Source organism: Phyllobates terribilis, unplaced genomic scaffold (assembly GCF_046119375.1).
Source record: "Phyllobates terribilis strain yellow unplaced genomic scaffold, ASM4611937v1 Scaffold_1__5_contigs__length_1240528914, whole genome shotgun sequence".
NCBI lineage: Eukaryota > Metazoa > Chordata > Amphibia > Anura > Dendrobatidae > Phyllobates > Phyllobates terribilis.
In genome coordinates, this window is record NW_027362761.1 from 534,809,446 (window position 1) to 534,836,051 (window position 26,606).

General features: G+C 54.1%; 16 non-coding genes across 16 annotated transcripts; all 16 read left to right on the plus strand.

Moving 5' to 3' along the window:
• The first annotated feature begins 58 nt into the window (after positions 1-58).
• On the plus strand, positions 59-222 carry LOC141175342 (U1 spliceosomal RNA). The gene has a single exon (XR_012253032.1). It is a non-coding gene; the product is annotated as a U1 spliceosomal RNA (small nuclear RNA).
• Positions 223-1,137: 915 nt separating this feature from the next.
• On the plus strand, positions 1,138-1,301 carry LOC141174180 (U1 spliceosomal RNA). The gene has a single exon (XR_012252808.1). It is a non-coding gene; the product is annotated as a U1 spliceosomal RNA (small nuclear RNA).
• Positions 1,302-2,216: 915 nt separating this feature from the next.
• Positions 2,217-2,380, plus strand: LOC141174354 (U1 spliceosomal RNA). The gene has a single exon (XR_012252855.1). It is a non-coding gene; the product is annotated as a U1 spliceosomal RNA (small nuclear RNA).
• Positions 2,381-8,184: 5,804 nt separating this feature from the next.
• LOC141174594 (U1 spliceosomal RNA) lies at positions 8,185-8,344 on the plus strand. The gene has a single exon (XR_012252918.1). It is a non-coding gene; the product is annotated as a U1 spliceosomal RNA (small nuclear RNA).
• Positions 8,345-9,255: 911 nt separating this feature from the next.
• On the plus strand, positions 9,256-9,419 carry LOC141174493 (U1 spliceosomal RNA). The gene has a single exon (XR_012252893.1). It is a non-coding gene; the product is annotated as a U1 spliceosomal RNA (small nuclear RNA).
• A 915-nt stretch (positions 9,420-10,334) lies between these two features.
• LOC141174185 (U1 spliceosomal RNA) lies at positions 10,335-10,498 on the plus strand. Its single transcript, XR_012252809.1, has one exon. It is a non-coding gene; the product is annotated as a U1 spliceosomal RNA (small nuclear RNA).
• A 911-nt stretch (positions 10,499-11,409) lies between these two features.
• Positions 11,410-11,573, plus strand: LOC141174186 (U1 spliceosomal RNA). Its single transcript, XR_012252810.1, has one exon. It is a non-coding gene; the product is annotated as a U1 spliceosomal RNA (small nuclear RNA).
• Positions 11,574-12,488: 915 nt separating this feature from the next.
• LOC141174321 (U1 spliceosomal RNA) lies at positions 12,489-12,652 on the plus strand. Its single transcript, XR_012252848.1, has one exon. It is a non-coding gene; the product is annotated as a U1 spliceosomal RNA (small nuclear RNA).
• Positions 12,653-13,565: 913 nt separating this feature from the next.
• On the plus strand, positions 13,566-13,729 carry LOC141174531 (U1 spliceosomal RNA). Its single transcript, XR_012252904.1, has one exon. It is a non-coding gene; the product is annotated as a U1 spliceosomal RNA (small nuclear RNA).
• Positions 13,730-14,640: 911 nt separating this feature from the next.
• On the plus strand, positions 14,641-14,804 carry LOC141174189 (U1 spliceosomal RNA). Its single transcript, XR_012252811.1, has one exon. It is a non-coding gene; the product is annotated as a U1 spliceosomal RNA (small nuclear RNA).
• A 915-nt stretch (positions 14,805-15,719) lies between these two features.
• Positions 15,720-15,883, plus strand: LOC141174195 (U1 spliceosomal RNA). Its single transcript, XR_012252812.1, has one exon. It is a non-coding gene; the product is annotated as a U1 spliceosomal RNA (small nuclear RNA).
• Positions 15,884-16,798: 915 nt separating this feature from the next.
• On the plus strand, positions 16,799-16,962 carry LOC141174539 (U1 spliceosomal RNA). Its single transcript, XR_012252906.1, has one exon. It is a non-coding gene; the product is annotated as a U1 spliceosomal RNA (small nuclear RNA).
• A 5,801-nt stretch (positions 16,963-22,763) lies between these two features.
• LOC141174601 (U1 spliceosomal RNA) lies at positions 22,764-22,923 on the plus strand. Its single transcript, XR_012252919.1, has one exon. It is a non-coding gene; the product is annotated as a U1 spliceosomal RNA (small nuclear RNA).
• Positions 22,924-23,834: 911 nt separating this feature from the next.
• Positions 23,835-23,998, plus strand: LOC141174499 (U1 spliceosomal RNA). Its single transcript, XR_012252896.1, has one exon. It is a non-coding gene; the product is annotated as a U1 spliceosomal RNA (small nuclear RNA).
• Positions 23,999-24,913: 915 nt separating this feature from the next.
• On the plus strand, positions 24,914-25,077 carry LOC141174200 (U1 spliceosomal RNA). Its single transcript, XR_012252813.1, has one exon. It is a non-coding gene; the product is annotated as a U1 spliceosomal RNA (small nuclear RNA).
• A 911-nt stretch (positions 25,078-25,988) lies between these two features.
• LOC141174201 (U1 spliceosomal RNA) lies at positions 25,989-26,152 on the plus strand. The gene has a single exon (XR_012252815.1). It is a non-coding gene; the product is annotated as a U1 spliceosomal RNA (small nuclear RNA).
• Positions 26,153-26,606: the final 454 nt, after the last annotated feature.

The following is a 26,606-nucleotide window of genomic DNA, read 5'->3' on the forward strand; positions in this document are numbered from 1 at the left end:
CCGCGATGCTGGGGGGCTGCGCCAGAGGGGCGCTCGTCGGCCCGGCGGGCTCCAACTCATACTTACCTGGCAGGGGAGATACCATGATCACTAAGGTGGTTCTCCCAGGGTGAGGCTCATCCATTGCACTCCGGATGTGCTGACCCCTGCGATTTCCCCAAATGCGGGAAACTCGACTGCATAATTTGTGGTAGTGGGGGACTGCGTTCGCGCTTTCCCCTGATTTCCTCCGGTCAATGACAGAACAGTGCTTTGGGAATGATGAGAAGCTCGGAGAGGTGGACGTGGCCTTTGGCTCCCCCTTGTGGGCCTACGCCGCCACCTTCTCCCTGCCCTGGCTAAGAAGGGACGAGTTGCTTGCTTCTTTGTTGGCTTGGGGCCTTTTGCCTTTGCTTTGTGCTTTGTTTGTTGGACTTGGCGCCCCCTGCCTGCTGCTGGGGATTGATCTGCTCGTTTGCATCTCATTCACTTGGTGACGACATGGCTCCCTCTGCTCTTCTGCAGGTGTCGGGACTAGCGCCCCAACATGCTGGATTTGCAGCGAACCAAAGGCATGCTTTGGAGCACACGAGGCAACGCCGTGTTCCAGGGAGAGCGCGAGCGGCCGAAAGCCTCCTCCTGCGCAGGCACGCTCAAGGGTGGCCACTTGCAGCGTCCCCATCTCGCGGCCGGAGCTGGAGTTGTGAGTGGCCCGCCGGTGCACAGCTGTCTGCCGTTCGGTCGGTCGACCCGAAGCAGCTGCTGGGCCTGCCCTTGAGCCTCCTCCACCGTGCGTCCTCCTGGCCGCAGCTGAGTGAGTCACGACAGGGTGCCAGCAGAGGGTGGCAGCTGCAGAGCTCTAGCTGCCTGCCTGTTCCCGGCCGCAGCGACGTAGTGCTTGGGAGCAGCCGCCCCTATATGCAAATGATCAGGCTGCTGCTGCTGTGCATCTTGGACGGTTTTCCGCTTGAGCTCGGCCTGCCCTCTGGGGGACAGACGGGGCGTCAGCTGCGCCTTGAGCGCCCGGCGTCACCCACTCGGGGAGCGTCCGTGCAGGCGCCGCCGGGCCACACCACCCCTTACTTTTGGTGCACGAGACTCCGCGATGCTGGGGGGCTGCGCCAGAGGGGCGCTCGTCGGCCCGGCGGGCTCTAACTCATACTTACCTGGCAGGGGAGATACCATGATCACTAAGGTGGTTCTCCCAGGGTGAGGCTCATCCATTGCACTCCGGGTGTGCTGACCCCTGCGATTTCCCCAAATGCGGGAAACTCGACTGCATAATTTGTGGTAGTGGGGGACTGCGTTCGCGCTTTCCCCTGATTTCCTCCGGTCAATGACAGAACAGTGCTTTGGGAATGATGAGAAGCTCGGAGAGGTGGACGTGGCCTTTGGCTCCCCCTTGTGGGCCTACGCCGCCACCTTCTCCCTGCCCTGGCTAAGAAGGGACGAGTTGCTTGCTTCTTTGTTGGCTTGGGGCCTTTTGCCTTTGCTTTGTGCTTTGTTTGTTGGACTTGGCGCCCCCTGCCTGCTGCTGGGGATTGATCTGCTCGTTTGCATCTCATTCACTTGGTGACGACATGGCTCCCTCTGCTCTTCTGCAGGTGTCGGGACTAGCGCCCCAACATGCTGGATTTGCAGCGAACCAAAGGCATGCTTTGGAGCACACGAGGCAACGCCGTGTTCCAGGGAGAGCGCGAGCGGCCGAAAGCCTCCTCCTGCGCAGGCACGCTCAAGGGTGGCCACTTGCAGCGTCCCCATCTCGCGGCCGGAGCTGGAGTTGTGAGTGGCCCGCCGGTGCACAGCTGTCTGCCGTTCGGTCGGTCGACCCGAAGCAGCTGCTGGGCCTGCCCTTGAGCCTCCTCCACCGTGCGTCCTCCTGGCCGCAGCTGAGTGAGTCACGACAGGGTGCCAGCAGAGGGTGGCAGCTGCAGAGCTCTAGCTGCCTGCCTGTTCCCGGCCGCAGCGACGTAGTGCTTGGGAGCAGCCGCCCCTATATGCAAATGATCAGGCTGCTGCTGCTGTGCATCTTGGACGGTTTTCCGCTTGAGCTCGGCCTGCCCTCTGGGGGACAGACGGGGCGTCAGCTGCGCCTTGAGCGCCCGGCGTCACCCACTCGGGGAGCGTCCGTGCAGGCGCCGCCGGGCCACACCACCCCTTACTTTTGGTGCACGAGACTCCGCGATGCTGGGGGGCTGCGCCAGAGGGGCGCTCGTCGGCCCGGTGGGCTCCAACTCATACTTACCTGGCAGGGGAGATACCATGATCACTAAGGTGGTTCTCCCAGGGTGAGGCTCATCCATTGCACTCCGGGTGTGCTGACCCCTGCGATTTCCCCAAATGCGGGAAACTCAACTGCATAATTTGTGGTAGTGGGGGACTGCGTTCGCGCTTTCCCCTGATTTCCTCCGGTCAATGACAGAACAGTGCTTTAGGAATGATGAGAAGCTCGGAGAGGTGGACGTGGCCTTTGGCTCCCCCTTGTGGGCCTACGCCGCCACCTTCTCCCTGCCCTGGCTAAGAAGGGACGAGTTGCTTGCTTTTTTGTTGGCTTGGGGCCTTTTGCCTTTGCTTTGTGCTTTGTTTGTTGGACTTGGCGCCCCCTGCCTGCTGCTGGGGATTGATCTGCTCGTTTGCATCTCATTCACTTGGTGACGACATGGCTCCCTCTGCTCTTCTGCAGGTGTCGGGACTAGCGCCCCAACATGCTGGATTTGCAGCGAACCAAAGGCATGCTTTGGAGCACACGAGGCAACGCCGTGTTCCAGGGAGAGCGCGAGCGGCCGAAAGCCTCCTCCTGCGCAGGCACGCTCAAGGGTGGCCACTTGCAGCGTCCCCATCTCGCGGCCGGAGCTGGAGTTGTGAGTGGCCCGCCGGTGCACAGCTGTCTGCCGTTCGGTCGGTCGACCCGAAGCAGCTGCTGGGCCTGCCCTTGAGCCTCCTCCACCGTGCGTCCTCCTGGCCGCAGCTGAGTGAGTCACGACAGGGTGCCAGCAGAGGGTGGCAGCTGCAGAGCTCTAGCTGCCTGCCTGTTCCCGGCCGCAGCGACGTAGTGCTTGGGAGCAGCCGCCCCTATATGCAAATGATCAGGCTGCTGCTGCTGTGCATCTTGGACGGTTTTCCGCTTGAGCTCGGCCTGCCCTCTGGGGGACGGACGGGGCGTCAGCTGCGCCTTGAGCGCCCGGCGTCACCCACTCGGGGAGCGTCCGTGCAGGCGCCGCCGGGCCACACCACCCCTTACTTTTGGTGCACGAGACTCCGCGATGCTGGGGGGCTGCGCCAGAGGGGCGCTCGTCGGCCCGGCGGGCTCCAACTCATACTTACCTGGCAGGGGAGATACCTTTCTCGGCCTGCAGCCCAGTGTGGGGTTCTATAGCCTCCGCTGGGTGGAGGGTTTGTAGTTTCCTTTTAAAGGAAACAACGGTTTTTGCTTTCTGTGGTCGTCGGACCGACAGTTTTTCTTTTTGACGAGATGTTTGCCAGTGGTTCAAGATTCCGTTCAGGCATCAGGAACACCGTTCGTCTGCAAGTGGACACAGCTGACCTTGAGAGAAACAACATTCTTTACATTGGACATACCATCATTGAAGAATTGGCAGGTATTTTTCTTGATCAACTTTATTGTGTGCAAGAGGCAAAGAAAACAGGCCAGTATGATGTGACCTTTAATGAGGAAGGCACTTGTTTGCTGTTTTTTGAATGCCTTCGAAAAAACTGTTCCAATTCCGTTTTAAAGAACATTTGCTTCTACCCTTTGTTTGAACTAGAGGATAAGGTGCTGTTTGTTCATGTATATAACCCCTTTACACCGGTGTCTGTAATTCAGACCTTTTTGTCAAACTATTGTGTGTATGTGAAGGGTGGCATGCAACAGACCAGTGCCTTGAACGTATTTAATGGCACGTACAAGTTCATGGTGAAGTTGAAGCCAGATTCCACATGCATTGGTGGTGTGAAGCACCCCCCAGCCAATTTTTCTGTGGCTGGTCATAGAGGGTATTTGTGGTACCAGGGCCAGCCAACCTTTTGTAGGAATTGCCATGTCTTCGGCCACCTTAAGGAGGCTTGTCCTAATCTTAAAGTTTGTAGACTCTGCAAGAAACCTGGCCATGAAGCCGGAGGTTGCCCTATGCCGAGGGCCTGTGACATGTGTGGAGATACTGGGCATGTCTACAGGAACTGCCCAGTGGCAAAAAAGAAGGCAGAGGAATTTCAGGAACAAGAGAGGCAGAGAAGAATGGCGGCTGAGCTTGCTTACCAAAAAAAGCATGAGGAGGCTAGGAGGATATTGGAGCAGGAGGCTGTGCAGGAGCAGAGTGAAAGTCTGGTTGCTGAGAAAAGTGAGGTACAGGAGGAGGTGGAATCAATTGCGGATCCACTCAGCCCAGTAACTGATGAGTCCCTAGTAATTGATGAGTGGTCATCACCTGGGGCAAGTTCCTCTGTTGATACCGAGGAAAGAGATGGGAATTCCTTTCGTCCCTTTCGGAAAGCAGCAAAAAAGCAAAAAATTGAGACTTTGGAGTCGCCGTTTGTGGAGACAAAGAACAGGTTTAAGACGCTATTTGAGGAAGGGATGGATATTGGGTCTGGCGGCGAAACTCCTCCCGCCCCCCCGTGACTTGTGTCCTTATCCTCCTTAGGGTTGTTGTATAAGTAGGGTAGCATGTCCTTTGTGATCGCATCATCAAATGTCCGTGTGTTTTCAAGCAGAAACAGAAGGGCTGCAATTTTGGAAGAACTTGCAGGGGCATGTGTAGATATTATATGTCTACAAGAATGTGGGTTAAATAATGAAATTAGGAAAGAAGAATGGAGACATGGACCAGCAGTGTGGTCAATGTCATCTTTAAATAGAAATGATGGTGTGGGCATTTTGTTTAAAAACAAAAATATTGAAATATGTAGTTATATGGTGATAGAGGCTGGCAGGTGTATAATGGTGGTGGTGAAAATGAAAGGGTTAAAGTTTCGCGTGATAAATGTGTATGCATCAACTAAGAGGAATGAGAGAATAGAACTGTTTGAGAAAATTAAGTTGTATTTGCCTGGGAGGGATCCGGTTGTCTGGGTGGGGGACTTTAATTGTGTGATTGATGGTGATAGTGTGGATGCTTCTGGGAATGTTCTTAAATCAATGCTCCTGGATTTTAAACTGCAAGATCTGGCAAAACAAGGTGGAGTAAACCCGCCACCTGAAACATATCATTCTGAGTGTGGAAGGTATAGTTCAAGGATTGACATGTGTTTTGTATCGAAAGGTTTGGTTGGTAAGAAATTTATTCAAAATAAGGTGATGTATTCGGACCATGAGTGTGTGAAATGTGAATTGGTTTTGGATGAGAATTGTGTGAGTGGGAGAGGTATATGGAAATTAAATGTGAGTTTGTTGGAAGATAAGGGATTGTATAATATGTATGTAAGAAAATATAGAGAATGGTGTGATAAGAAAAGGGTGTTTGACAGTGTGTTGGAGTGGTGGGATTGGATTAAAAAGCAAACGTGTATGTTTTTTAGGAAGGAAGGGTATAAACGGGCTGCTAGAAAGAGGAGAAAGTATGAATGGCTGAATAAGAGGTTAGTATTTCTAAAAAATTTGAAAAAAAATGGTTGGAAGGTGGATGTGGAAATTGAAGGAGCAAAGAAGAAGTGTAGTGAATGTTTGATTGGAAGAGGCAAAGAAATAATATATCAGGCCAAAATGGACAAGCTTGAAAAGGATGAAAAATGTTCTAGATTTTTTTTCAAAAAGGTGGTGGGACGAAGGGTGGAATTTGTGAGAGCAAATGATAAGGATGGAAGAGTTGTGAAAGGGAAAGATGTGTTGGGTGTGGTGGAAGATTTTTATAAGGATTTGTATGCAGGGAAAAAATGTGATAGAGACCTTGAGGATGATTTGTTTGCATGTATTGAGAGAAAAGTGTTGGAGAATGATTTGCCTGAACTGATGAAGGACTTAAATGAGGAAGAGGTGAAGCGTGTGATGGTTAGTATGGCTTTAAACAAGACTCCAGGTGAGGATGGTTTGCCGGCTGAGTTTTTTAGAAGCATGTGGGATATTATAGGGCGTGATTTAGTTGAAGTGTATAAGTTTATGTGGGAAAATAGTAAAACGGCTGAAAGTATGAAAAGTGGTGTGGTTGTTTTAATTCATAAGAATGGTGATGAGAAAGAGGTCAAAAATTGGAGGCCAATTACACTTTTAAATGTGGACTATAAGATCTTTGCAAAATTAGTTGCAAATAGGATGAGAGAGGTGATAAATCAAGTGATTGGCGAAGAGCAAGTGTGTGGTGTACCTGGAAGGAGGATAAGTGAGAACTTGTGTTTGTTAAGAGATGTACTGTGGGATAGTATGGATAGAAAGCAAGATGTGAGTATACTGTCAATTGATTTTGAAAAGGCGTTTGATAGAGTGTCACATGGTTTTTTGTTCAGAGTGTTAGTAAAAATGGGATTCCCTGGTGATTTTGTGAATGTGATAAGGATGTTGTATAAAGATGCATATAGTAAGTTTCTGATAAATGGATGGCTCAGTGAAGAAGTGAGGGTGTGCTCAGGTGTGAGGCAAGGTTGCCCACTGTCACCTATTGTGTTCATTTGTGTAATGGAACCTTTATTGGAGTTGATTAGGAGAGATAAATGTATGAGGGGTGTAAAAGTGCCTGGAAGTGGTGGAAAAGAGGTGAAAGTATTAGCATATATGGATGATGTATGCGTGGTTTGTGAGTCAGTGTGTGCGTTAAGAAGGGCAAAATTGTTAGTCTCCTTATTTTGTGGGGCATCCGCTTTTAGGGTAAATTGGGGTAAAAGTGTGTGGAAGTGTTTTGGTGATGTGACAATACATGAAGACTTGGGTATTGAGAGAGTATATGGTGCGGTGAAAGTGCTAGGTGTGAAATTGGATGAAAGTTTAGACGGGAGAGAAAGTTGGGAGGATGTGGGTAAGAGAGTGATGAGAAAGTTAAATTTTTGGAAATTGAGAGAGCTGTCTTTTGTGGGTAAGATTTTAATAATTAAAAGTGTGATTTTGCCTATATTATTATACGTTGCGTTAGTATTTCCCCCTGGATATTTGGTTCTGAGAAGACTGAATAGGATCTTGTTTGTTTTTTTCTGGGGAACAAAAATGGAGAGAGTGAAAAGGGAGATAGTGATGAAAGATTGGAGGAATGGAGGGATGAATTTTCCAAATGTTGAGTTGTATTTGGGTGTTAATGTTCTTTTTGTAGCTAAAAGAGTGCTGGGAGGTGAATGGAAATTTGCATGTATGTTGAGGTTTTTGGGTGGAAATATGTTATGTAGATTAGGATGGACTGATAGGGATTTGAGGAGACCGTGTGCATTTGTGTGTCCTAAGTGGTATTGTTTCATTGAAAATTTTGTGAAAAAGTTTGATCTAGAGAGTGTGGGGAATGAAGTCTGGAAAAATAAGAAGAGCGTGATAAATTTTATTTGTGAGAAAGAGCTACAATGCAATATTAATATGGTGAATAGTAAGGATGTTGGGAAAGTGTGGAAAAGTATGAAGACGGATGGAATAACTAATAGACAGAGAGAGATTGGATGGCAGAGTATGCATGGGGCACTACCAGTTAGGGAATTTTACAAAAATCGCGGTATAAGAAGAAGTGATGTATGTCCTAGAGACATGTGTCAGGGAAGTGAGAGTATTGTCCATCTGTTCTGGAATTGTAGAGTGGCTCGAGATGTGTGGAAGGGAATGGGTCCGTTATTTAAAGAGTTAATTGGTTTAAATAACTTGTCTTTTGGGTTGGTAATGTTTGGATTGGGTGCAGTGAGTATGAAAAGTGAAAGGATTTTATTTATTATGCTAGCTGTCATTAAAGAAGTATTGTGGGATGTCAGGAATCTGTATGTATTTAAAAAGAAAACTGTGACTGTGGATGGATGTCTGAGGATGATATTGGATAAATTGTATACTGTGTATTTGTTGGAGGAAAATGAGGCTGAAGGTGTGTGGAAGTTCTTGAAATGGAGGCATGTGGTAAAGGTGTAGGACTGGGGAATAGTGTAGGTTTAATGGGTGATGGGTTAAATATTGTAAGTAATGTTTTGTTTTTGTTTTTTTTATTTGTACGAAATAAATTAGCCTGATGATGATGTCGGATGAAACTATTTCAGAATGCTAAGTATGCTGAAATTAAGTATGAATTAGTAACAAAGTTTTACTAGTTTTTTTTAATCCAAATCTGAAGGTTTTAAAAAAAAAAAAAAAAGGTTCTCCCAGGGTGAGGCTCATCCATTGCACTCCGGGTGTGCTGACCCCTGCGATTTCCCCAAATGCGGGAAACTCGACTGCATAATTTGTGGTAGTGGGCGACTGCGTTCGCGCTTTCCCCTGATTTCCTCCGGTCAATGACAGAACAGTGCTTTGGGAATGATGAGAAGCTCGGAGAGGTGGACGTGGCCTTTGGCTCCCCCTTGTGAGCCTACGCCGCCACCTTCTCCCTGCCCTGGCTAAGAAGGGACGAGTTGCTTGCTTCTTTGTTGGCTTGGGGCCTTTTGCCTTTGCTTTGTGCTTTGTTTGTTGGACTTGGCGCCCCCTGCCTGCTGCTGGGGATTGATCTGCTCGTTTGCATCTCATTCACTTGGTGACGACATGGCTCCCTCTGCTCTTCTGCAGGTGTCGGGACTAGCGCCCCAACATGCTGGATTTGCAGCGAACCAAAGGCATGCTTTGGAGCACACGAGGCAACGCCGTGTTCCAGGGAGAGCGCGAGCGGCCGAAAGCCTCCTCCTGCGCAGGCACGCTCAAGGGTGGCCACTTGCAGCGTCCCCATCTCGCGGCCGGAGCTAAAGTTGTGAGTGGCCCGCCGGTGCACAGCTGTCTGCCGTTCGGTCGGTCGACCCGAAGCAGCTGCTGGGCCTGCCCTTGAGCCTCCTCCACCGTGCGTCCTCCTGGCCGGAGCTGAGTCACGACAGGGTGCCAGCAGAGGGTGGCAGCTGCAGAGCTCTAGCTGCCTGCCTGTTCCCAGCCGCAGCGACGTAGTGCTTGGGAGCAGCCGCCCCTATATGCAAATGATCAGGCTGCTGCTGCTGTGCATCTTGGACGGTTTTCCGCTTGAGCTCGGCCTGCCCTCTGGGGGACGGACGGGGCGTCAGCTGCGCCTTGAGCGCCCGGCGTCACCCACTCGGGGAGCGTCCGTGCAGGCGCCGCCGGGCCACACCACCCCTTACTTTTGGTGCACGAGACTCCGCGATGCTGGGGGGCTGCGCCAGAGGGGCGCTCGTCGGCCCGGCGGGCTCCAACTCATACTTACCTGGCAGGGGAGATACCATGATCACTAAGGTGGTTCTCCCAGGGTGAGGCTCATCCATTGCACTCCGGGTGTGCTGACCCCTGCGATTTCCCCAAATGCGGGAAACTCGACTGCATAATTTGTGGTAGTGGGCGACTGCGTTCGCGCTTTCCCCTGATTTCCTCCGGTCAATGACAGAACAGTGCTTTGGGAATGATGAGAAGCTCGGAGAGGTGGACGTGGCCTTTGGCTCCCCCTTGTGGGCCTACGCCGCCACCTTCTCCCTGCCCTGGCTAAGAAGGGACGAGTTGCTTGCTTTTTTGTTGGCTTGGGGCCTTTTGCCTTTGCTTTGTGCTTTGTTTGTTGGACTTGGCGCCCCCTGCCTGCTGCTGGGGATTGATCTGCTCGTTTGCATCTCATTCACTTGGTGACGACATGGCTCCCTCTGCTCTTCTGCAGGTGTCGGGACTAGCGCCCCAACATGCTGGATTTGCAGCGAACCAAAGGCATGCTTTGGAGCACACGAGGCAACGCCGTGTTCCAGGGAGAGCGCGAGCGGCCGAAAGCCTCCTCCTGCGCAGGCACGCTCAAGGGTGGCCACTTGCAGCGTCCCCATCTCGCGGCCGGAGCTGGAGTTGTGAGTGGCCCGCCGGTGCACAGCTGTCTGCCGTTCGGTCGGTCGACCCGAAGCAGCTGCTGGGCCTGCCCTTGAGCCTCCTCCACCGTGCGTCCTCCTGGCCGCAGCTGAGTGAGTCACGACAGGGTGCCAGCAGAGGGTGGCAGCTGCAGAGCTCTAGCTGCCTGCCTGTTCCCGGCCGCAGCGACGTAGTGCTTGGGAGCAGCCGCCCCTATATGCAAATGATCAGGCTGCTGCTGCTGTGCATCTTGGACGGTTTTCCGCTTGAGCTCGGCCTGCCCTCTGGGGGACGGACGGGGCGTCAGCTGCGCCTTGAGCGCCCGGCGTCACCCACTCGGGGAGCGTCCGTGCAGGCGCCGCCGGGCCACACCACCCCTTACTTTTGGTGCACGAGACTCCGCGATGCTGGGGGGCTGCGCCAGAGGGGCGCTCGTCGGCCCGGCGGGCTCCAACTCATACTTACCTGGCAGGGGAGATACCATGATCACTAAGGTGGTTCTCCCAGGGTGAGGCTCATCCATTGCACTCCGGGTGTGCTGACCCCTGCGATTTCCCCAAATGCGGGAAACTCGACTGCATAATTTGTGGTAGTGGGGGACTGCGTTCGCGCTTTCCCCTGATTTCCTCCGGTCAATGACAGAACAGTGCTTTGGGAATGATGAGAAGCTCGGAGAGGTGGACGTGGCCTTTGGCTCCCCCTTGTGGGCCTACGCCGCCACCTTCTTCCTGCCCTGGCTAAGAAGGGACGAGTTGCTTGCTTCTTTGTTGGCTTGGGGCCTTTTGCCTTTGCTTTGTGCTTTGTTTGTTGGACTTGGCGCCCCCTGCCTGCTGCTGGGGATTGATCTGCTCGTTTGCATCTCATTCACTTGGTGACGACATGGCTCCCTCTGCTCTTCTGCAGGTGTCGGGACTAGCGCCCCAACATGCTGGATTTGCAGCGAACCAAAGGCATGCTTTGGAGCACACGAGGCAACGCCGTGTTCCAGGGAGAGCGCGAGCGGCCGAAAGCCTCCTCCTGCGCAGGCACGCTCAAGGGTGGCCACTTGCAGCGTCCCCATCTCGCGGCCGGAGCTGGAGTTGTGAGTGGCCCGCCGGTGCACAGCTGTCTGCCGTTCGGTCGGTCGACCCGAAGCAGCTGCTGGGCCTGCCCTTGAGCCTCCTCCACCGTGCGTCCTCCTGGCCGCAGCTGAGTCACGACAGGGTGCCAGCAGAGGGTGGCAGCTGCAGAGCTCTAGCTGCCTGCCTGTTCCCGGCCGCAGCGACGTAGTGCTTGGGAGCAGCCGCCCCTATATGCAAATGATCAGGCTGCTGCTGCTGTGCATCTTGGACGGTTTTCCGCTTGAGCTCGGCCTGCCCTCTGGGGGACGGACGGGGCGTCAGCTGCGCCTTGAGCGCCCGGCGTCACCCACTCGGGGAGCGTCCGTGCAGGCGCCGCCGGGCCACACCACCCCTTACTTTTGGTGCACGAGACTCCGCGATGCTGGGGGGCTGCGCCAGAGGGGCGCTCGTCGGCCCGGCGGGCTCCTACTCATACTTACCTGGCAGGGGAGATACCATGATCACTAAGGTGGTTCTCCCAGGGTGAGGCTCATCCATTGCACTCCGGGTGTGCTGACCCCTGCGATTTCCCCAAATGCGGGAAACTCGACTGCATAATTTGTGGTAGTGGGGGACTGCGTTCGCGCTTTCCCCTGATTTCCTCCGGTCAATGACAGAACAGTGCTTTGGGAATGATGAGAAGCTCGGAGAGGTGGACGTGGCCTTTGGCTCCCCCTTGTGGGCCTACGCCGCCACCTTCTCCCTGCCCTGGCTAAGAAGGGACGAGTTGCTTGCTTCTTTGTTGGCTTGGGGCCTTTTGCCTTTGCTTTGTGCTTTGTTTGTTGGACTTGGCGCCCCCTGCCTGCTGCTGGGGATTGATCTGCTCGTTTGCATCTCATTCACTTGGTGACGACATGGCTCCCTCTGCTCTTCTGCAGGTGTCGGGACTAGCGCCCCAACATGCTGGATTTGCAGCGAACCAAAGGCATGCTTTGGAGCACACGAGGCAACGCCGTGTTCCAGGGAGAGCGCGAGCGGCCGAAAGCCTCCTCCTGCGCAGGCACGCTCAAGGGTGGCCACTTGCAGCGTCCCCATCTCGCGGCCGGAGCTGGAGTTGTGAGTGGCCCGCCGGTGCACAGCTGTCTGCCGTTCGGTCGGTCGACCCGAAGCAGCTGCTGGGCCTGCCCTTGAGCCTCCTCCACCGTGCGTCCTCCTGGCCGCAGCTGAGTGAGTCACGACAGGGTGCCAGCAGAGGGTGGCAGCTGCAGAGCTCTAGCTGCCTGCCTGTTCCCGGCCGCAGCGACGTAGTGCTTGGGAGCAGCCGCCCCTATATGCAAATGATCAGGCTGCTGCTGCTGTGCATCTTGGACGGTTTTCCGCTTGAGCTCGGCCTGCCCTCTGGGGGACGGACGGGGCGTCAGCTGCGCCTTGAGCGCCCGGCGTCACCCACTCGGGGAGCGTCCGTGCAGGCGCCGCCGGGCCACACCACCCCTTACTTTTGGTGCACGAGACTCCGCGATGCTGGGGGGCTGCGCCAGAGGGGCGCTCGTCGGCCCGGCGGGCTCCAACTCATACTTACCTGGCAGGGGAGATACCATGATCACTAAGGTGGTTCTCCCAGGGTGAGGCTCATCCATTGCACTCCGGGTGTGCTGACCCCTGCGATTTCCCCAAATGCGGGAAACTCGACTGCATAATTTGTGGTAGTGGGGGACTGCGTTCGCGCTTTCCCGATTTCCTCCGGTCAATGACAGAACAGTGCTTTGGGAATGATGAGAAGCTCGGAGAGGTGGATGTGGCCTTTGGCTCCCCCTTGTGGGCCTACGCCGCCACCTTCTCCCTGCCCTGGCTAAGAAGGGACGAGTTGCTTGCTTTTTTGTTGGCTTGGGGCCTTTTGCCTTTGCTTTGTGCTTTGTTTGTTGGACTTGGCGCCCCCTGCCTGCTGCTGGGGATTGATCTGCTCGTTTGCATCTCATTCACTTGGTGACGACATGGCTCCCTCTGCTCTTCTGCTGGTGTCGGGACTAGCGCCCCAACATGCTGGATTTGCAGCGAACCAAAGGCATGCTTTGGAGCACACGAGGCAACGCCGTGTTCCAGGGAGAGCGCGAGCGGCCGAAAGCCTCCTCCTGCGCAGGCACGCTCAAGGGTGGCCACTTGCAGCGTCCCCATCTCGCGGCCGGAGCTGGAGTTGTGAGTGGCCCGCCGGTGCACAGCTGTCTGCCGTTCGGTCGGTCGACCCGAAGCAGCTGCTGGGCCTGCCCTTGAGCCTCCTCCACCGTGCGTCCTCCTGGCCGCAGCTGAGTGAGTCACGACAGGGTGCCAGCAGTGGGTGGCAGCTGCAGAGCTCTAGCTGCCTGCCTGTTCCCGGCCGCAGCGACGTAGTGCTTGGGAGCAGCCGCCCCTATATGCAAATGATCAGGCTGCTGCTGCTGTGCATCTTGGACGGTTTCCCGCTTGAGCTCGGCCTGCCCTCTGGGGGACGGACGGGGCGTCAGCTGCGCCTTGAGCGCCCGGCGTCACCCACTCGGGGAGCGTCCGTGCAGGCGCCGCCGGGCCACACCACCCCTTACTTTTGGTGCACGAGACTCCGCGATGCTGGGGGGCTGCGCCAGAGGGGCGCTCGTCGGCCCGGCGGGCTCCAACTCATACTTACTTGGCAGGGGAGATACCATGATCACTAAGGTGGTTCTCCCAGGGTGAGGCTCATCCATTGCACTCCGGGTGTGCTGACCCCTGCGATTTCCCCAAATGCGGGAAACTCGACTGCATAATTTGTGGTAGTGGGCGACTGCGTTCGCGCTTTCCCCTGATTTCCTCCGGTCAATGACAGAACAGTGCTTTGGGAATGATGAGAAGCTCGGAGAGGTGGACGTGGCCTTTGGCTCCCCCTTGTGGGCCTACGCCGCCACCTTCTCCCTGCCCTGGCTAAGAAGGGACGAGTTGCTTGCTTTTTTGTTGGCTTGGGGCCTTTTGCCTTTGCTTTGTGCTTTGTTTGTTGGACTTGGCGCCCCCTGCCTGCTGCTGGGGATTGATCTGCTCGTTTGCATCTCATTCACTTGGTGACGACATGGCTCCCTCTGCTCTTCTGCAGGTGTCGGGACTAGCGCCCCAACATGCTGGATTTGCAGCGAACCAAAGGCATGCTTTGGAGCACACGAGGCAACGCCGTGTTCCAGGGAGAGCGCGAGCGGCCGAAAGCCTCCTCCTGCGCAGGCACGCTCAAGGGTGGCCACTTGCAGCGTCCCCATCTCGCGGCCGGAGCTGGAGTTGTGAGTGGCCCGCCGGTGCACAGCTGTCTGCCGTTCGGTCGACCCGAAGCAGCTGCTGGGCCTGCCCTTGAGCCTCCTCCACCGTGCGTCCTCCTGGCCGCAGCTGAGTGAGTCACGACAGGGTGCCAGCAGTGGGTGGCAGCTGCAGAGCTCTAGCTGCCTGCCTGTTCCCGGCCGCAGCGACGTAGTGCTTGGGAGCAGCCGCCCCTATATGCAAATGATCAGGCTGCTGCTGCTGTGCATCTTGGACGGTTTTCCGCTTGAGCTCGGCCTGCCCTCTGGGGGACGGACGGGGCGTCAGCTGCGCCTTGAGCGCCCGGCGTCACCCACTCGGGGAGCGTCCGTGCAGGCGCCGCCGGGCCACACCACCCCTTACTTTTGGTGCACGAGACTCCGCGATGCTGGGGGGCTGCGCCAGAGGGGCGCTCGTCGGCCCGGCGGGCTCCTACTCATACTTACCTGGCAGGGGAGATACCATGATCACTAAGGTGGTTCTCCCAGGGTGAGGCTCATCCATTGCACTCCGGGTGTGCTGACCCCTGCGATTTCCCCAAATGCGGGAAACTCGACTGCATAATTTGTGGTAGTGGGGGACTGCGTTCGCGCTTTCCCCTGATTTCCTCCGGTCAATGACAGAACAGTGCTTTGGGAATGATGAGAAGCTCGGAGAGGTGGACGTGGCCTTTGGCTCCCCCTTGTGGGCCTACGCCGCCACCTTCTCCCTGCCCTGGCTAAGAAGGGACGAGTTGCTTGCTTCTTTGTTGGCTTGGGGCCTTTTGCCTTTGCTTTGTGCTTTGTTTGTTGGACTTGGCGCCCCCTGCCTGCTGCTGGGGATTGATCTGCTCGTTTGCATCTCATTCACTTGGTGACGACATGGCTCCCTCTGCTCTTCTGCAGGTGTCGGGACTAGCGCCCCAACATGCTGGATTTGCAGCGAACCAAAGGCATGCTTTGGAGCACACGAGGCAACGCCGTGTTCCAGGGAGAGCGCGAGCGGCCGAAAGCCTCCTCCTGCGCAGGCACGCTCAAGGGTGGCCACTTGCAGCGTCCCCATCTCGCGGCCGGAGCTGGAGTTGTGAGTGGCCCGCCGGTGCACAGCTGTCTGCCGTTCGGTCGGTCGACCCGAAGCAGCTGCTGGGCCTGCCCTTGAGCCTCCTCCACCGTGCGTCCTCCTGGCCGCAGCTGAGTGAGTCACGACAGGGTGCCAGCAGAGGGTGGCAGCTGCAGAGCTCTAGCTGCCTGCCTGTTCCCGGCCGCAGCGACGTAGTGCTTGGGAGCAGCCGCCCCTATATGCAAATGATCAGGCTGCTGCTGCTGTGCATCTTGGACGGTTTTCCGCTTGAGCTCGGCCTGCCCTCTGGGGGACGGACGGGGCGTCAGCTGCGCCTTGAGCGCCCGGCGTCACCCACTCGGGGAGCGTCCGTGCAGGCGCCGCCGGGCCACACCACCCCTTACTTTTGGTGCACGAGACTCCGCGATGCTGGGGGGCTGCGCCAGAGGGGCGCTCGTCGGCCCGGCGGGCTCCAACTCATACTTACCTGGCAGGGGAGATACCATGATCACTAAGGTGGTTCTCCCAGGGTGAGGCTCATCCATTGCACTCCGGGTGTGCTGACCCCTGCGATTTCCCCAAATGCGGGAAACTCGACTGCATAATTTGTGGTAGTGGGGGACTGCGTTCGCGCTTTCCCCTGATTTCCTCCGGTCAATGACAGAACAGTGCTTTGGGAATGATGAGAAGCTCGGAGAGGTGGATGTGGCCTTTGGCTCCCCCTTGTGGGCCTACGCCGCCACCTTCTCCCTGCCCTGGCTAAGAAGGGACGAGTTGCTTGCTTTTTTGTTGGCTTGGGGCCTTTTGCCTTTGCTTTGTGCTTTGTTTGTTGGACTTGGCGCCCCCTGCCTGCTGCTGGGGATTGATCTGCTCGTTTGCATCTCATTCACTTGGTGACGACATGGCTCCCTCTGCTCTTCTGCTGGTGTCGGGACTAGCGCCCCAACATGCTGGATTTGCAGCGAACCAAAGGCATGCTTTGGAGCACACGAGGCAACGCCGTGTTCCAGGGAGAGCGCGAGCGGCCGAAAGCCTCCTCCTGCGCAGGCACGCTCAAGGGTGGCCACTTGCAGCGTCCCCATCTCGCGGCCGGAGCTGGAGTTGTGAGTGGCCCGCCGGTGCACAGCTGTCTGCCGTTCGGTCGGTCGACCCGAAGCAGCTGCTGGGCCTGCCCTTGAGCCTCCTCCACCGTGCGTCCTCCTGGCCGCAGCTGAGTGAGTCACGACAGGGTGCCAGCAGTGGGTGGCAGCTGCAGAGCTCTAGCTGCCTGCCTGTTCCCGGCCGCAGCGACGTAGTGCTTGGGAGCAGCCGCCCCTATATGCAAATGATCAGGCTGCTGCTGCTGTGCATCTTGGACGGTTTCCCGCTTGAGCTCGGCCTGCCCTCTGGGGGACGGACGGGGCGTCAGCTGCGCCTTGAGCGCCCGGCGTCACCCACTCGGGGAGCGTCCGTGCAGGCGCCGCCGGGCCACACCACCCCTTACTTTTGGTGCACGAGACTCCGCGATGCTGGGGGGCTGCGCCAGAGGGGCGCTCGTCGGCCCGGCGGGCTCCAACTCATACTTACTTGGCAGGGGAGATACCATGATCACTAAGGTGGTTCTCCCAGGGTGAGGCTCATCCATTGCACTCCGGGTGTGCTGACCCCTGCGATTTCCCCAAATGCGGGAAACTCGACTGCATAATTTGTGGTAGTGGGCGACTGCGTTCGCGCTTTCCCCTGATTTCCTCCGGTCAATGACAGAACAGTGCTTTGGGAATGATGAGAAGCTCGGAGAGGTGGACGTGGCCTTTGGCTCCCCCTTGTGGGCCTACGCCGCCACCTTCTCCCTGCCCTGGCTAAGAAGGGACGAGTTGCTTGCTTTTTTGTTGGCTTGGGGCCTTTTGCCTTTGCTTTGTGCTTTGTTTGTTGGACTTGGCGCCCCCTGCCTGCTGCTGGGGATTGATCTGCTCGTTTGCATCTCATTCACTTGGTGACGACATGGCTCCCTCTGCTCTTCTGCAGGTGTCGGGACTAGCGCCCCAACATGCTGGATTTGCAGCGAACCAAAGGCATGCTTTGGAGCACACGAGGCAACGCCGTGTTCCAGGGAGAGCGCGAGCGGCCGAAAGCCTCCTCCTGCGCAGGCACGCTCAAGGGTGGCCACTTGCAGCGTCCCCATCTCGCGGCCGGAGCTGGAGTTGTGAGTGGCCCGCCGGTGCACAGCTGTCTGCCGTTCGGTCGACCCGAAGCAGCTGCTGGGCCTGCCCTTGAGCCTCCTCCACCGTGCGTCCTCCTGGCCGCAGCTGAGTGAGTCACGACAGGGTGCCAGCAGTGGGTGGCAGCTGCAGAGCTCTAGCTGCCTGCCTGTTCCCGGCCGCAGCGACGTAGTGCTTGGGAGCAGCCGCCCCTATATGCAAATGATCAGGCTGCTGCTGCTGTGCATCTTGGACGGTTTTCCGCTTGAGCTCGGCCTGCCCTCTGGGGGACGGACGGGGCGTCAGCTGCGCCTTGAGCGCCCGGCGTCACCCACTCGGGGAGCGTCCGTGCAGGCGCCGCCGGGCCACACCACCCCTTACTTTTGGTGCACGAGACTCCGCGATGCTGGGGGGCTGCGCCAGAGGGGCGCTCGTCGGCCCGGCGGGCTCCAACTCATACTTACCTGGCAGGGGAGATACCTTTCTCGGCCTGCAGCCCAGTGTGGGGTTCTATAGCCTCCGCTGGGTGGAGGGTTTGTAGTTTCCTTTTAAAGGAAACAACGGTTTTTGCTTTCTGTGGTCGTCGGACCGACAGTTTTTCTTTTTGACGAGATGTTTGCCAGTGGTTCAAGATTCCGTTCAGGCATCAGGAACACCGTTCGTCTGCAAGTGGACACAGCTGACCTTGAGAGAAACAACATTCTTTACATTGGACATACCATCATTGAAGAATTGGCAGGTATTTTTCTTGATCAACTTTATTGTGTGCAAGAGGCAAAGAAAACAGGCCAGTATGATGTGACCTTTAATGAGGAAGGCACTTGTTTGCTGTTTTTTGAATGCCTTCGAAAAAACTGTTCCAATTCCGTTTTAAAGAACATTTGCTTCTACCCTTTGTTTGAACTAGAGGATAAGGTGCTGTTTGTTCATGTATATAACCCCTTTACACCGGTGTCTGTAATTCAGACCTTTTTGTCAAACTATTGTGTGTATGTGAAGGGTGGCATGCAACAGACCAGTGCCTTGAACGTATTTAATGGCACGTACAAGTTCATGGTGAAGTTGAAGCCAGATTCCACATGCATTGGTGGTGTGAAGCACCCCCCAGCCAATTTTTCTGTGGCTGGTCATAGAGGGTATTTGTGGTACCAGGGCCAGCCAACCTTTTGTAGGAATTGCCATGTCTTCGGCCACCTTAAGGAGGCTTGTCCTAATCTTAAAGTTTGTAGACTCTGCAAGAAACCTGGCCATGAAGCCGGAGGTTGCCCTATGCCGAGGGCCTGTGACATGTGTGGAGATACTGGGCATGTCTACAGGAACTGCCCAGTGGCAAAAAAGAAGGCAGAGGAATTTCAGGAACAAGAGAGGCAGAGAAGAATGGCGGCTGAGCTTGCTTACCAAAAAAAGCATGAGGAGGCTAGGAGGATATTGGAGCAGGAGGCTGTGCAGGAGCAGAGTGAAAGTCTGGTTGCTGAGAAAAGTGAGGTACAGGAGGAGGTGGAATCAATTGCGGATCCACTCAGCCCAGTAACTGATGAGTCCCTAGTAATTGATGAGTGGTCATCACCTGGGGCAAGTTCCTCTGTTGATACCGAGGAAAGAGATGGGAATTCCTTTCGTCCCTTTCGGAAAGCAGCAAAAAAGCAAAAAATTGAGACTTTGGAGTCGCCGTTTGTGGAGACAAAGAACAGGTTTAAGACGCTATTTGAGGAAGGGATGGATATTGGGTCTGGCGGCGAAACTCCTCCCGCCCCCCCGTGACTTGTGTCCTTATCCTCCTTAGGGTTGTTGTATAAGTAGGGTAGCATGTCCTTTGTGATCGCATCATCAAATGTCCGTGTGTTTTCAAGCAGAAACAGAAGGGCTGCAATTTTGGAAGAACTTGCAGGGGCATGTGTAGATATTATATGTCTACAAGAATGTGGGTTAAATAATGAAATTAGGAAAGAAGAATGGAGACATGGACCAGCAGTGTGGTCAATGTCATCTTTAAATAGAAATGATGGTGTGGGCATTTTGTTTAAAAACAAAAATATTGAAATATGTAGTTATATGGTGATAGAGGCTGGCAGGTGTATAATGGTGGTGGTGAAAATGAAAGGGTTAAAGTTTCGCGTGATAAATGTGTATGCATCAACTAAGAGGAATGAGAGAATAGAACTGTTTGAGAAAATTAAGTTGTATTTGCCTGGGAGGGATCCGGTTGTCTGGGTGGGGGACTTTAATTGTGTGATTGATGGTGATAGTGTGGATGCTTCTGGGAATGTTCTTAAATCAATGCTCCTGGATTTTAAACTGCAAGATCTGGCAAAACAAGGTGGAGTAAACCCGCCACCTGAAACATATCATTCTGAGTGTGGAAGGTATAGTTCAAGGATTGACATGTGTTTTGTATCGAAAGGTTTGGTTGGTAAGAAATTTATTCAAAATAAGGTGATGTATTCGGACCATGAGTGTGTGAAATGTGAATTGGTTTTGGATGAGAATTGTGTGAGTGGGAGAGGTATATGGAAATTAAATGTGAGTTTGTTGGAAGATAAGGGATTGTATAATATGTATGTAAGAAAATATAGAGAATGGTGTGATAAGAAAAGGGTGTTTGACAGTGTGTTGGAGTGGTGGGATTGGATTAAAAAGCAAACGTGTATGTTTTTTAGGAAGGAAGGGTATAAACGGGCTGCTAGAAAGAGGAGAAAGTATGAATGGCTGAATAAGAGGTTAGTATTTCTAAAAAATTTGAAAAAAAATGGTTGGAAGGTGGATGTGGAAATTGAAGGAGCAAAGAAGAAGTGTAGTGAATGTTTGATTGGAAGAGGCAAAGAAATAATATATCAGGCCAAAATGGACAAGCTTGAAAAGGATGAAAAATGTTCTAGATTTTTTTTTCAAAAAGGTGGTGGGACGAAGGGTGGAATTTGTGAGAGCAAATGATAAGGATGGAAGAGTTGTGAAAGGGAAAGATGTGTTGGGTGTGGTGGAAGATTTTTATAAGGATTTGTATGCAGGGAAAAAATGTGATAGAGACCTTGAGGATGATTTGTTTGCATGTATTGAGAGAAAAGTGTTGGAGAATGATTTGCCTGAACTGATGAAGGACTTAAATGAGGAAGAGGTGAAGCGTGTGATGGTTAGTATGGCTTTAAACAAGACTCCAGGTGAGGATGGTTTGCCGGCTGAGTTTTTTAGAAGCATGTGGGATATTATAGGGCGTGATTTAGTTGAAGTGTATAAGTTTATGTGGGAAAATAGTAAAACGGCTGAAAGTATGAAAAGTGGTGTGGTTGTTTTAATTCATAAGAATGGTGATGAGAAAGAGGTCAAAAATTGGAGGCCAATTACACTTTTAAATGTGGACTATAAGATCTTTGCAAAATTAGTTGCAAATAGGATGAGAGAGGTGATAAATCAAGTGATTGGCGAAGAGCAAGTGTGTGGTGTACCTGGAAGGAGGATAAGTGAGAACTTGTGTTTGTTAAGAGATGTACTGTGGGATAGTATGGATAGAAAGCAAGATGTGAGTATACTGTCAATTGATTTTGAAAAGGCGTTTGATAGAGTGTCACATGGTTTTTTGTTCAGAGTGTTAGTAAAAATGGGATTCCCTGGTGATTTTGTGAATGTGATAAGGATGTTGTATAAAGATGCATATAGTAAGTTTCTGATAAATGGATGGCTCAGTGAAGAAGTGAGGGTGTGCTCAGGTGTGAGGCAAGGTTGCCCACTGTCACCTATTGTGTTCATTTGTGTAATGGAACCTTTATTGGAGTTGATTAGGAGAGATAAATGTATGAGGGGTGTAAAAGTGCCTGGAAGTGGTGGAAAAGAGGTGAAAGTATTAGCATATATGGATGATGTATGCGTGGTTTGTGAGTCAGTGTGTGCGTTAAGAAGGGCAAAATTGTTAGTCTCCTTATTTTGTGGGGCATCCGCTTTTAGGGTAAATTGGGGTAAAAGTGTGTGGAAGTGTTTTGGTGATGTGACAATACATGAAGACTTGGGTATTGAGAGAGTATATGGTGCGGTGAAAGTGCTAGGTGTGAAATTGGATGAAAGTTTAGACGGGAGAGAAAGTTGGGAGGATGTGGGTAAGAGAGTGATGAGAAAGTTAAATTTTTGGAAATTGAGAGAGCTGTCTTTTGTGGGTAAGATTTTAATAATTAAAAGTGTGATTTTGCCTATATTATTATACGTTGCGTTAGTATTTCCCCCTGGATATTTGGTTCTGAGAAGACTGAATAGGATCTTGTTTGTTTTTTTCTGGGGAACAAAAATGGAGAGAGTGAAAAGGGAGATAGTGATGAAAGATTGGAGGAATGGAGGGATGAATTTTCCAAATGTTGAGTTGTATTTGGGTGTTAATGTTCTTTTTGTAGCTAAAAGAGTGCTGGGAGGTGAATGGAAATTTGCATGTATGTTGAGGTTTTTGGGTGGAAATATGTTATGTAGATTAGGATGGACTGATAGGGATTTGAGGAGACCGTGTGCATTTGTGTGTCCTAAGTGGTATTGTTTCATTGAAAATTTTGTGAAAAAGTTTGATCTAGAGAGTGTGGGGAATGAAGTCTGGAAAAATAAGAAGAGCGTGATAAATTTTATTTGTGAGAAAGAGCTACAATGCAATATTAATATGGTGAATAGTAAGGATGTTGGGAAAGTGTGGAAAAGTATGAAGACGGATGGAATAACTAATAGACAGAGAGAGATTGGATGGCAGAGTATGCATGGGGCACTACCAGTTAGGGAATTTTACAAAAATCGCGGTATAAGAAGAAGTGATGTATGTCCTAGAGACATGTGTCAGGGAAGTGAGAGTATTGTCCATCTGTTCTGGAATTGTAGAGTGGCTCGAGATGTGTGGAAGGGAATGGGTCCGTTATTTAAAGAGTTAATTGGTTTAAATAACTTGTCTTTTGGGTTGGTAATGTTTGGATTGGGTGCAGTGAGTATGAAAAGTGAAAGGATTTTATTTATTATGCTAGCTGTCATTAAAGAAGTATTGTGGGATGTCAGGAATCTGTATGTATTTAAAAAGAAAACTGTGACTGTGGATGGATGTCTGAGGATGATATTGGATAAATTGTATACTGTGTATTTGTTGGAGGAAAATGAGGCTGAAGGTGTGTGGAAGTTCTTGAAATGGAGGCATGTGGTAAAGGTGTAGGACTGGGGAATAGTGTAGGTTTAATGGGTGATGGGTTAAATATTGTAAGTAATGTTTTGTTTTTGTTTTTTTTATTTGTACGAAATAAATTAGCCTGATGATGATGTCGGATGAAACTATTTCAGAATGCTAAGTATGCTGAAATTAAGTATGAATTAGTAACAAAGTTTTACTAGTTTTTTTTAATCCAAATCTGAAGGTTTTAAAAAAAAAAAAAAAAGGTTCTCCCAGGGTGAGGCTCATCCATTGCACTCCGGGTGTGCTGACCCCTGCGATTTCCCCAAATGCGGGAAACTCGACTGCATAATTTGTGGTAGTGGGCGACTGCGTTCGCGCTTTCCCCTGATTTCCTCCGGTCAATGACAGAACAGTGCTTTGGGAATGATGAGAAGCTCGGAGAGGTGGACGTGGCCTTTGGCTCCCCCTTGTGAGCCTACGCTGCCACCTTCTCCCTGCCCTGGCTAAGAAGGGACGAGTTGCTTGCTTCTTTGTTGGCTTGGGGCCTTTTGCCTTTGCTTTGTGCTTTGTTTGTTGGACTTGGCGCCCCCTGCCTGCTGCTGGGGATTGATCTGCTCGTTTGCATCTCATTCACTTGGTGACGACATGGCTCCCTCTGCTCTTCTGCAGGTGTCGGGACTAGCGCCCCAACATGCTGGATTTGCAGCGAACCAAAGGCATGCTTTGGAGCACACGAGGCAACGCCGTGTTCCAGGGAGAGCGCGAGCGGCCGAAAGCCTCCTCCTGCGCAGGCACGCTCAAGGGTGGCCACTTGCAGCGTCCCCATCTCGCGGCCGGAGCTAAAGTTGTGAGTGGCCCGCCGGTGCACAGCTGTCTGCCGTTCGGTCGGTCGACCCGAAGCAGCTGCTGGGCCTGCCCTTGAGCCTCCTCCACCGTGCGTCCTCCTGGCCGGAGCTGAGTCACGACAGGGTGCCAGCAGAGGGTGGCAGCTGCAGAGCTCTAGCTGCCTGCCTGTTCCCGGCCGCAGCGACGTAGTGCTTGGGAGCAGCCGCCCCTATATGCAAATGATCAGGCTGCTGCTGCTGTGCATCTTGGACGGTTTTCCGCTTGAGCTCGGCCTGCCCTCTGGGGGACGGACGGGGCGTCAGCTGCGCCTTGAGCGCCCGGCGTCACCCACTCGGGGAGCGTCCGTGCAGGCGCCGCCGGGCCACACCACCCCTTACTTTTGGTGCACGAGACTCCGCGATGCTGGGGGGCTGCGCCAGAGGGGCGCTCGTCGGCCCGGCGGGCTCCAACTCATACTTACCTGGCAGGGGAGATACCATGATCACTAAGGTGGTTCTCCCAGGGTGAGGCTCATCCATTGCACTCCGGGTGTGCTGACCCCTGCGATTTCCCCAAATGCGGGAAACTCGACTGCATAATTTGTGGTAGTGGGCGACTGCGTTCGCGCTTTCCCCTGATTTCCTCCGGTCAATGACAGAACAGTGCTTTGGGAATGATGAGAAGCTCGGAGAGGTGGACGTGGCCTTTGGCTCCCCCTTGTGGGCCTACGCCGCCACCTTCTCCCTGCCCTGGCTAAGAAGGGACGAGTTGCTTGCTTTTTTGTTGGCTTGGGGCCTTTTGCCTTTGCTTTGTGCTTTGTTTGTTGGACTTGGCGCCCCCTGCCTGCTGCTGGGGATTGATCTGCTCGTTTGCATCTCATTCACTTGGTGACGACATGGCTCCCTCTGCTCTTCTGCAGGTGTCGGGACTAGCGCCCCAACATGCTGGATTTGCAGCGAACCAAAGGCATGCTTTGGAGCACACGAGGCAACGCCGTGTTCCAGGGAGAGCGCGAGCGGCCGAAAGCCTCCTCCTGCGCAGGCACGCTCAAGGGTGGCCACTTGCAGCGTCCCCATCTCGCGGCCGGAGCTGGAGTTGTGAGTGGCCCGCCGGTGCACAGCTGTCTGCCGTTCGGTCGGTCGACCCGAAGCAGCTGCTGGGCCTGCCCTTGAGCCTCCTCCACCGTGCGTCCTCCTGGCCGCAGCTGAGTGAGTCACGACAGGGTGCCAGCAGAGGGTGGCAGCTGCAGAGCTCTAGCTGCCTGCCTGTTCCCGGCCGCAGCGACGTAGTGCTTGGGAGCAGCCGCCCCTATATGCAAATGATCAGGCTGCTGCTGCTGTGCATCTTGGACGGTTTTCCGCTTGAGCTCGGCCTGCCCTCTGGGGGACGGACGGGGCGTCAGCTGCGCCTTGAGCGCCCGGCGTCACCCACTCGGGGAGCGTCCGTGCAGGCGCCGCCGGGCCACACCACCCCTTACTTTTGGTGCACGAGACTCCGCGATGCTGGGGGGCTGCGCCAGAGGGGCGCTCGTCGGCCCGGCGGGCTCCAACTCATACTTACCTGGCAGGGGAGATACCATGATCACTAAGGTGGTTCTCCCAGGGTGAGGCTCATCCATTGCACTCCGGGTGTGCTGACCCCTGCGATTTCCCCAAATGCGGGAAACTCGACTGCATAATTTGTGGTAGTGGGGGACTGCGTTCGCGCTTTCCCCTGATTTCCTCCGGTCAATGACAGAACAGTGCTTTGGGAATGATGAGAAGCTCGGAGAGGTGGACGTGGCCTTTGGCTCCCCCTTGTGGGCCTACGCCGCCACCTTCTTCCTGCCCTGGCTAAGAAGGGACGAGTTGCTTGCTTCTTTGTTGGCTTGGGGCCTTTTGCCTTTGCTTTGTGCTTTGTTTGTTGGACTTGGCGCCCCCTGCCTGCTGCTGGGGATTGATCTGCTCGTTTGCATCTCATTCACTTGGTGACGACATGGCTCCCTCTGCTCTTCTGCAGGTGTCGGGACTAGCGCCCCAACATGCTGGATTTGCAGCGAACCAAAGGCATGCTTTGGAGCACACGAGGCAACGCCGTGTTCCAGGGAGAGCGCGAGCGGCCGAAAGCCTCCTCCTGCGCAGGCACGCTCAAGGGTGGCCACTTGCAGCGTCCCCATCTCGCGGCCGGAGCTGGAGTTGTGAGTGGCCCGCCGGTGCACAGCTGTCTGCCGTTCGGTCGGTCGACCCGAAGCAGCTGCTGGGCCTGCCCTTGAGCCTCCTCCACCGTGCGTCCTCCTGGCCGCAGCTGAGTCACGACAGGGTGCCAGCAGAGGGTGGCAGCTGCAGAGCTCTAGCTGCCTGCCTGTTCCCGGCCGCAGCGACGTAGTGCTTGGGAGCAGCCGCCCCTATATGCAAATGATCAGGCTGCTGCTGCTGTGCATCTTGGACGGTTTTCCGCTTGAGCTCGGCCTGCCCTCTGGGGGACGGACGGGGCGTCAGCTGCGCCTTGAGCGCCCGGCGTCACCCACTCGGGGAGCGTCCGTGCAGGCGCCGCCGGGCCACACCACCCCTTACTTTTGGTGCACGAGACTCCGCGATGCTGGGGGGCTGCGCCAGAGGGGCGCTCGTCGGCCCGGCGGGCTCCTACTCATACTTACCTGGCAGGGGAGATACCATGATCACTAAGGTGGTTCTCCCAGGGTGAGGCTCATCCATTGCACTCCGGGTGTGCTGACCCCTGCGATTTCCCCAAATGCGGGAAACTCGACTGCATAATTTGTGGTAGTGGGGGACTGCGTTCGCGCTTTCCCCTGATTTCCTCCGGTCAATGACAGAACAGTGCTTTGGGAATGATGAGAAGCTCGGAGAGGTGGACGTGGCCTTTGGCTCCCCCTTGTGGGCCTACGCCGCCACCTTCTCCCTGCCCTGGCTAAGAAGGGACGAGTTGCTTGCTTCTTTGTTGGCTTGGGGCCTTTTGCCTTTGCTTTGTGCTTTGTTTGTTGGACTTGGCGCCCCCTGCCTGCTGCTGGGGATTGATCTGCTCGTTTGCATCTCATTCACTTGGTGACGACATGGCTCCCTCTGCTCTTCTGCAGGTGTCGGGACTAGCGCCCCAACATGCTGGATTTGCAGCGAACCAAAGGCATGCTTTGGAGCACACGAGGCAACGCCGTGTTCCAGGGAGAGCGCGAGCGGCCGAAAGCCTCCTCCTGCGCAGGCACGCTCAAGGGTGGCCACTTGCAGCGTCCCCATCTCGCGGCCGGAGCT